The sequence below is a fragment of the Neophocaena asiaeorientalis genome, unplaced genomic scaffold (genome assembly GCF_003031525.2).
Source record: "Neophocaena asiaeorientalis asiaeorientalis breed wild unplaced genomic scaffold, Neophocaena_asiaeorientalis_V1.1 scaffold125, whole genome shotgun sequence".
NCBI lineage: Eukaryota > Metazoa > Chordata > Mammalia > Artiodactyla > Phocoenidae > Neophocaena > Neophocaena asiaeorientalis.
Genome location: NW_020174425.1, coordinates 1,450,070 through 1,457,144, shown reverse-complemented (window position 1 = coordinate 1,457,144; position 7,075 = coordinate 1,450,070).

Sequence of the window (7,075 nt, the reverse complement as noted above, 5' to 3'; positions counted from 1 at the left end):
TACACAGATATTTGTATTCATTGCTGTATCCCTGGAACAATGGCGCCTAATTGTTGGAATAGTATGCAAGATGCTTATGCATTTTAAAGATAAAATATAAGAGTTCAAAGAAATGTTCTATTTGCCGTCTGCAACTTTGAGTAATGCTTCTAGGTTCTGCTTTACATCACATTCTCCTGGCAGCAAGCATGCCTTAGGGAAAAAAAAAAGTGGATAAATACTAACCTAAGATAACACATCTAAAAGGTTACAGGAACATTTCCTAGTTGAGGTAAAACCAAGAGAGATATCAGTAACATCTCTTATCAGTGAAAAGGATGAGATCATTGATTATTGTACTGTCCCAAACTCCCAAGATATATGTGCCAAGAAGTAAAGAGATGCATTCTTGGATTCCAGAAGAAAGGAAGTTGTGGGTTTTCAATATTTATGTGCTAGCTGGTTGTTAGGTGTTATGAAGGTGCAAACAGTAAGTAAAAGACTGCAAGTAGCTCCTAGTGTTTGTCTTTCAGAGAACATACATGACAGGCAGCAATCGTAGGGATTGTATGATTATGGGTCAAAATGAGTCACACAGTTCAAGAACTGTAGGGAGTAATTTTAGAGAGACTATTGAGGTCTAAAGTGACAGGGAAAGTTTTCCACAAATGACACATGGAGTGTGAATTTATGTAGATAGGTAAATGTGAATGACACTAGTTTGTTTGCTGCCTTAGGACCTGTGTCTGAGTAACAGAGATGACAGAAGGTTGCCAAAAGATGTACTGTGAAGTTTATAGGTTTCTTTTTCATGTCACCTTTCTTGGGCAAACTCATCAAAGGACTTGAAAGAAGGGGGGTGAGTTGGATTCCGAATGTACTAAATCCCCTCCATTAATAAAAGATGGGAAAATGCTGGGGAAGTTTCAAGAATATTGTAAAGGGTTATCAAATCAAAAATTTCACAGTGCTGTGCAAAGCCATAACGGCACCTGCGCTAAAAGGAAAAACCAATAATTATTTAAAATTTGGATAATTCATTTATCATGGATTTTTACATTGATTTTTATTTTTTAAATGCAGCATTAAAATATTATTTATCTTTGTTGAATTTTATGCATCTCCTTAAATTTTGCACCCAAGGTAAGTGCCTCACTCACCTGACCATCGTCCTTGCTGTTTCAAAGAGGTTCTCAGGGTCCTATGGCCTCCATTCTAAAGAACATTAGGTAGAAAGACCAGGAAAAGAGACTACTTTTTCAGGTAAAGTGGGCTTCTCTGCTTAAATGAAAGTGCTCAGTGGACAAACAAAATGAAGCCATATTACTACCGGCCAAATAGTTAAGGTAAAGTAATTAAGGACATGAAATTACTGGAGTGTGGGCTGCTGCCACATGCCCAAGACATTAAAAAATAGGTCACTGGCTTTACTCATACCAGTCCAAGCTTATTTAAATGTGATATAATCATTAAATGAAAATGAATTATACTCCAAATTTGGTGGTATCATTAATAGATTTATTGTTGTGGAACTCTATTTTGAAAATATGGATCTAGAGCACTCTCCACCTGTACATTTGAGACAAAGTTAAAAAAACTTAATTGATTTTAATTTGGATGTATCTTCTGATGTAAATTTTGCTTTTAAAGTATCGGAGTGATCCATCTCTATTGATCTAAAGGCCCTTAAGACATTAGGATCTGTTACTAAAGGTATTTGTTTTAAAAGGTAAATATTGATGCTAATAAAGGTATGCATTTAATGTTTTCCATACTATTATCAGCTGATATTATGGGATTCTATTTGAGAATAGAATAGAAATAGGAAGTGTCTCTGTGCATACGGTTTGTTTTTACATAGTGAGGCTGAGATTTCTCACCGACATTGGTGCTCAATTGATAATAAACCAAGCACACTTTGAGCCAGCCCCTGGGAGCTTGAGCACAAAAGGAAAAAAGTAAGGATTTAATACTTGATATTTCAGTTCACCACTGAAATTTAATGTGCTGCTTAATATGAAAATATCTGAGATGGTTCTGCTGGAAAGAGGTGTGAATTGGAATAATGGGCTTGTCTACTAACTGTGGGAGCTTGAAGAAGATTCACATAACCTCTGATCCTCAACTTTCTCATCTGTAAGGTGGGGGATTATAATAGTTCCTTAACATGAAAAAGGTGTTAAAAAAAGGAAACTTAAACATCCAAACTGGGCTGTTAACAGGGAACTTCTTCACAGGCCTTTGTCTACAAATCTCTCCCACCTTTCCCATTCCACCTGCCCTACACAATCAAATTATAATGAAGATGTCTACTGCTATGGACTGAAGATTTGAGTTCCCTGAAATTCAGATGTTGAAATTATAACCCCCATGGTGATGATGTTAGGAGGTAGTGCCTTTGGGAGTTGACGAATGGGATAATTGCTCTTGTAAAAAGAGGCCCTTGAAAGCTCCCTGCCCCTTCTGCCATGTGAAGTTACAGTGAGAAGACAGCCAAGGGAGCCAATTCTCACCAGACAAGAATATGCTGCTGTCATAACCTTGGACTTCCCAGCCTCCAGAACTGTGAGAAATAAATTTCTATTGTTTATAAGCCACCCAGTCTACAGTATTTTGTTAGAGCAGTCTGAGTAGACTCAGACAAATACTCCTCCATCTTCCTTCTGCCAGTATTTCATCAAAAAATCGAATTCTGGAAAAGAACAAAAGATATATTTGCAGCGGAGATAGCACCTCCTTTAGCTCCAGTTGTTGCCCTGCATTTTCATCTGTAGCAGCAAAAGTGCCTCAAGAGAGAACAGCTCTGACGGGTGTCCCAGCTCCTTAGCCCCGTGTTTGTGACCCGCTGTGGATACTGTTAAACCGCATTGCAGTTCAACTTCTCCCTGTGCCCAGTCTTGCTTCCTTCACTCCCTCACAGGTGGTGTTCCTGAGAGCTCTTCCCAGTCTGCAGGCACGTCTCTGTTTCCTGGGGGAACCCAACCTAAAATGTCTTACAATAATTTTTACAATAAATGTCTTACAGTAATAATTTAAATTAAAGCAGCACGGTGACCCAATGGCAGAGCAATGATAGATCAGAACATATGAGGGCAGAGTTTGGTGGGATGGACCTTGAGTCAGTGCCCTTGGCTGCCCACAGACCCTAAGTGGTGCTCGGGAGTGATTCTGGGTCAGGGTTAAAGTGTGGGAGCGTTTTTGGCTGTCACAATATATCAGGGTGGCTAGAAGCCAGAGATACTAGACATTTTCTGGTGAGAGGACGTTCTCACAACAAGAAAAACTATTCTGAATCTTGCACAAATTTCTCACCTTCCTCTGGACATTCATGGCTGTGAAAAACCTGTCTACCTTAGAGTTGAACTAATTCCAGTTGTGTGTGAACTCAAAGTTTATTTTGCATAATTTTAAGAACTTCAGAATATTGTTACCATGCAAATTAAGAAAAGATTGTATTTTGTTTCCAGAAATTTATAAAAAAAAATTTCAACATCAAAAAAATAACATTGCAGGTAACAACTGCTCATATTCAACATGAATTGAATTACCAAGGCGATGTATATATTGCATTCATTAGAGCTGTTGCCTCTATGGTGATTCTGCTTGTACCTGAAATGACTGGCCTACTCTATGACATCTTATACTGCAGGAATACTTGAGTATCTCATATGTAAATACACGTTATTTTTTATTTGTAACTTTCTTTGTATTTCTTTATAATCGGTATTATATTGATTTATTTTTCAAATTTCATATGTAGTTAGGTCATGTTATTTATGGATTTTATGTTAGGAAAGTAAAGGAATTACAATGAAAAAATCACAATAATATACTTTATACTCACTAGAATGTCTAAAATTAAAAAAAAAACGAACAGTCTGGGGCTTCCCTGGTGGCGCAGTGGTTGAGAGTCCGCCTGCCAATTCAGGGGACACGGGTTCGTGCCCCGGTCCGGGAAGATCCCACATGCCGCGGAGCGGCTGGGCCCGTGAGCCATGGCCGCTGAGCCTGCGCGTCCGGAGCCTGTGCTCCGCAACGGGAGAGGCCACAACAGTGAGAGGCCCACGTACCGCAAAAAACAGCAACAACAAAAAAAACCACAAAAAAACCCGAACAATCTGAATGTTGGTGCAGATGTGCAGCAGCTGCAATTTGTTCACACTGATGCTGGGGTGAAAAATGGCACGAGCGCTTTAGAAAACTGGATGTTTCTTACAAAGTAAGCAGTACATCTATTCTACAACCCAGTAATTTTATCGTTAGGTATTTCTGCAAGAGATGTAAAAGGTATGTCCAAAAAGTGTTGTACAGGAATATACGTAGCAGCTTTATTCATAATTGTCCTAAAATGGAAACAAGCTAAATATCTCTTGATAGGTAAATGAACAAATTGTGTTATATTTATGCAATATAATTCTACTCAGCAATAAAAAGGAACAAACTACTGGTACACATTCAAACATGGATGACTATCAATTTCCTGTTTAGCAAAAGATAATTGATGCGCTTTATGTAAAGCTTTAGGACAGGGAAATCTAATCAATGTTGATTAAGAAAATCAAAACAATGGTTTCCTCTGAGTTATGGGAGATTAACTGGAAAAGATCACATGAGAACTTCCTGGGTTGAGGGAAATGTATATATTTTACAAAATTCATCAACTACGCACTTAACATTCATGAATTTTATAGGATGTAAATCACACCTCAATTTAAACAAAAGTGTTATGAAAGAAAGAGGGAAAACCCCCAAAAATGTGAGGATGTGATAGGGCTGAGAACTATTTTTCTAGGACGTTAAGTTCCACCAAGCTCTATAAAGGATGAAGAAGTAATAATAGAATCGGACAAGAAGAAACCTGGGAGGGGGGATAAGAGGCTCCTGAGTAGGAGGAACTTGAGACCTCAGGCAAAGCAGGTCCACGGTCACCAGCAGTAGCTGCCAGTTTCATGCAACACACACCTGTGCCAGAGGCCGCGGTGGAAGGAAAGACGTTTCCCTGGAGGTCTGCAAAGCTTGAGAAGACAGAACATAGGCCAGTCTAGACGAGACTCCCCCCACCAGTATGCAGACCCTTTTGAGAAGGAGAAGTAGGAGGAAAGATAAGTTAGGAGGAGTGAAACAGCTTGACAGGGAGTTTAAAGTGTCTTAATTAAATTTACCTCAAGTCCATGTTCAACGCTGGAGGAGACATATAATCTTAATCTATCGTTTTATTATTTATTTATTTTGTTAATGGGAAGGAGGATTTGTGAATAAGATGAATTGGTATAGAAAATAGAAAATGTATACTTTTTCACACAGGGCTTAGTCATGGAGTATAAATCATTAATTTTGTTATAGGAGAATTAAATTGAGACAATATAATTAGAGCCTTGTCTTGAATTTGACTCAGTGCCAGGAGGCAGCTTCAAGGTAGCAAATAGCTTAGTTAATAAATAAGCACAGAGTATAATCTATTGAAAATCCCTGTGGGTATGAAAATCATGCAGGTTTTGCAGTTATGCTTCAAGAATGTTAGGTTCTAGCTATATCAGAAAGACAGTACTGCTTGTATTGTAGCAAGTGAGATGAGTTTCTTTAATTATTCATAATTTTTATGATGAAAAAATAAGCAAAGATAAGCACATGCCCAAGCATGGTTGTGAATGGGGAAGTCAGTTTTATTCTGTATTACCACCTGATACAATACATTATTACCATTTCAGAAAAAACTCTTTGTTCATAATAGAGTCCTTTTTGTTAAGCACAGAGTGTATTCCTGAGACTGCCTGTTCACTCTGTAAATGATGTTAAATACCTCTTTTGATCTTGAAGAGGACTGTATCGCCATCTATCAACCAAAATGAGTAAATTATCTTGAAAATGCTGGGTTCGCAAGTGTCATCTAGTGGTTAAGGAATCTATTGCGTTTTTAACCACCAGTATTTTTGGACAACGGTGGCTGGCTCCAGGGACAAAGAGGGCAAAAACCAAAACTTATCAAACAAAAAATAGGAGACCATCCCCGTCATGACCAATTATTCAAGTTTTGCATCCCCTCCACGCAATGTCTGCCTTCGTTTACTTTTCGGTATCTTCAACTAGTCGTGGGTTTTTTTTTTTTTCGGTACGCGGGCCTCTCACTGTTGTGGAGCACAGGCTCCGGACGCGCAGGCTCAGCGGCCATGGCTCACGGGCCCAGCCGCTCCACGGCATGTGGGATCTTCCCGGACGGGGGCACGAACCCGCGTCCCCTGCATCGGCAGGTGGACTCTCAACCACTGCGCCACCAGGGATAGCCCTAGTCGTGGGTTTTTAAGTCACTTGTCCAGAGAGTTTACAGATATTTGAAAGATGGGCTGAAAGGAGTTATGCCACCATCCCGGAACAAGAACTTGAGTGATAGGGTTTTTTGTTTTGTTTTGTTTTGCGGTACGCGGGCCTCTCACTGTTGTGGCCTCTCCCGTTGCGGAACACAGGCTCCGGACGCGCAGGCTCAGTGGCCATGGCTCACGGGCCCAGCCACTCCACGGCATGTGGGATCTTCCCGGACCGGGACACGAGCCCGTGTCCCCTGCATCGGCAGGCGGACTCCCAACCACTGCGCCACCAGGGAAGCCCCGAGTGATAGGGTTTTGATTCTAGAATCTTATGGAGCTTTGGGTGACCATGTTGGGCTTTATCCTCTAGATTGGATTGCTCTCAGAGAAAATTCTGACTCCCAGATAAGATTCTCTCTCTTCTAGTATGAGTAAGATTTTTATACAGAAAAATAGGCACCTGTAGTTGTTCCTTAGAATGTGGCCTGTCTTAGGTTCCCTGCCTAAAATTTCCTGCATCCCTGTTTTTCCCAGGAAACAATTGAACTGCATTTAAACCTTAAATCAACGCCCACTTAGAAAAAATTCAGAGAGAAGAGATTTCTTTTTTCCAAGTCTCAATCACCCCCATTGACATAAGAGAAATAGAGAATGACATCAGCACCTTGGTGGCATAAGATATTCCTTTACTCTTCTCCTTTGATTTATAACTAATTGGACATCCATAACCAAACAAAAGTGACTCTGCACAGCACACCAGGACACCTGCGAAACATCCATTTTGTGCATCTGAA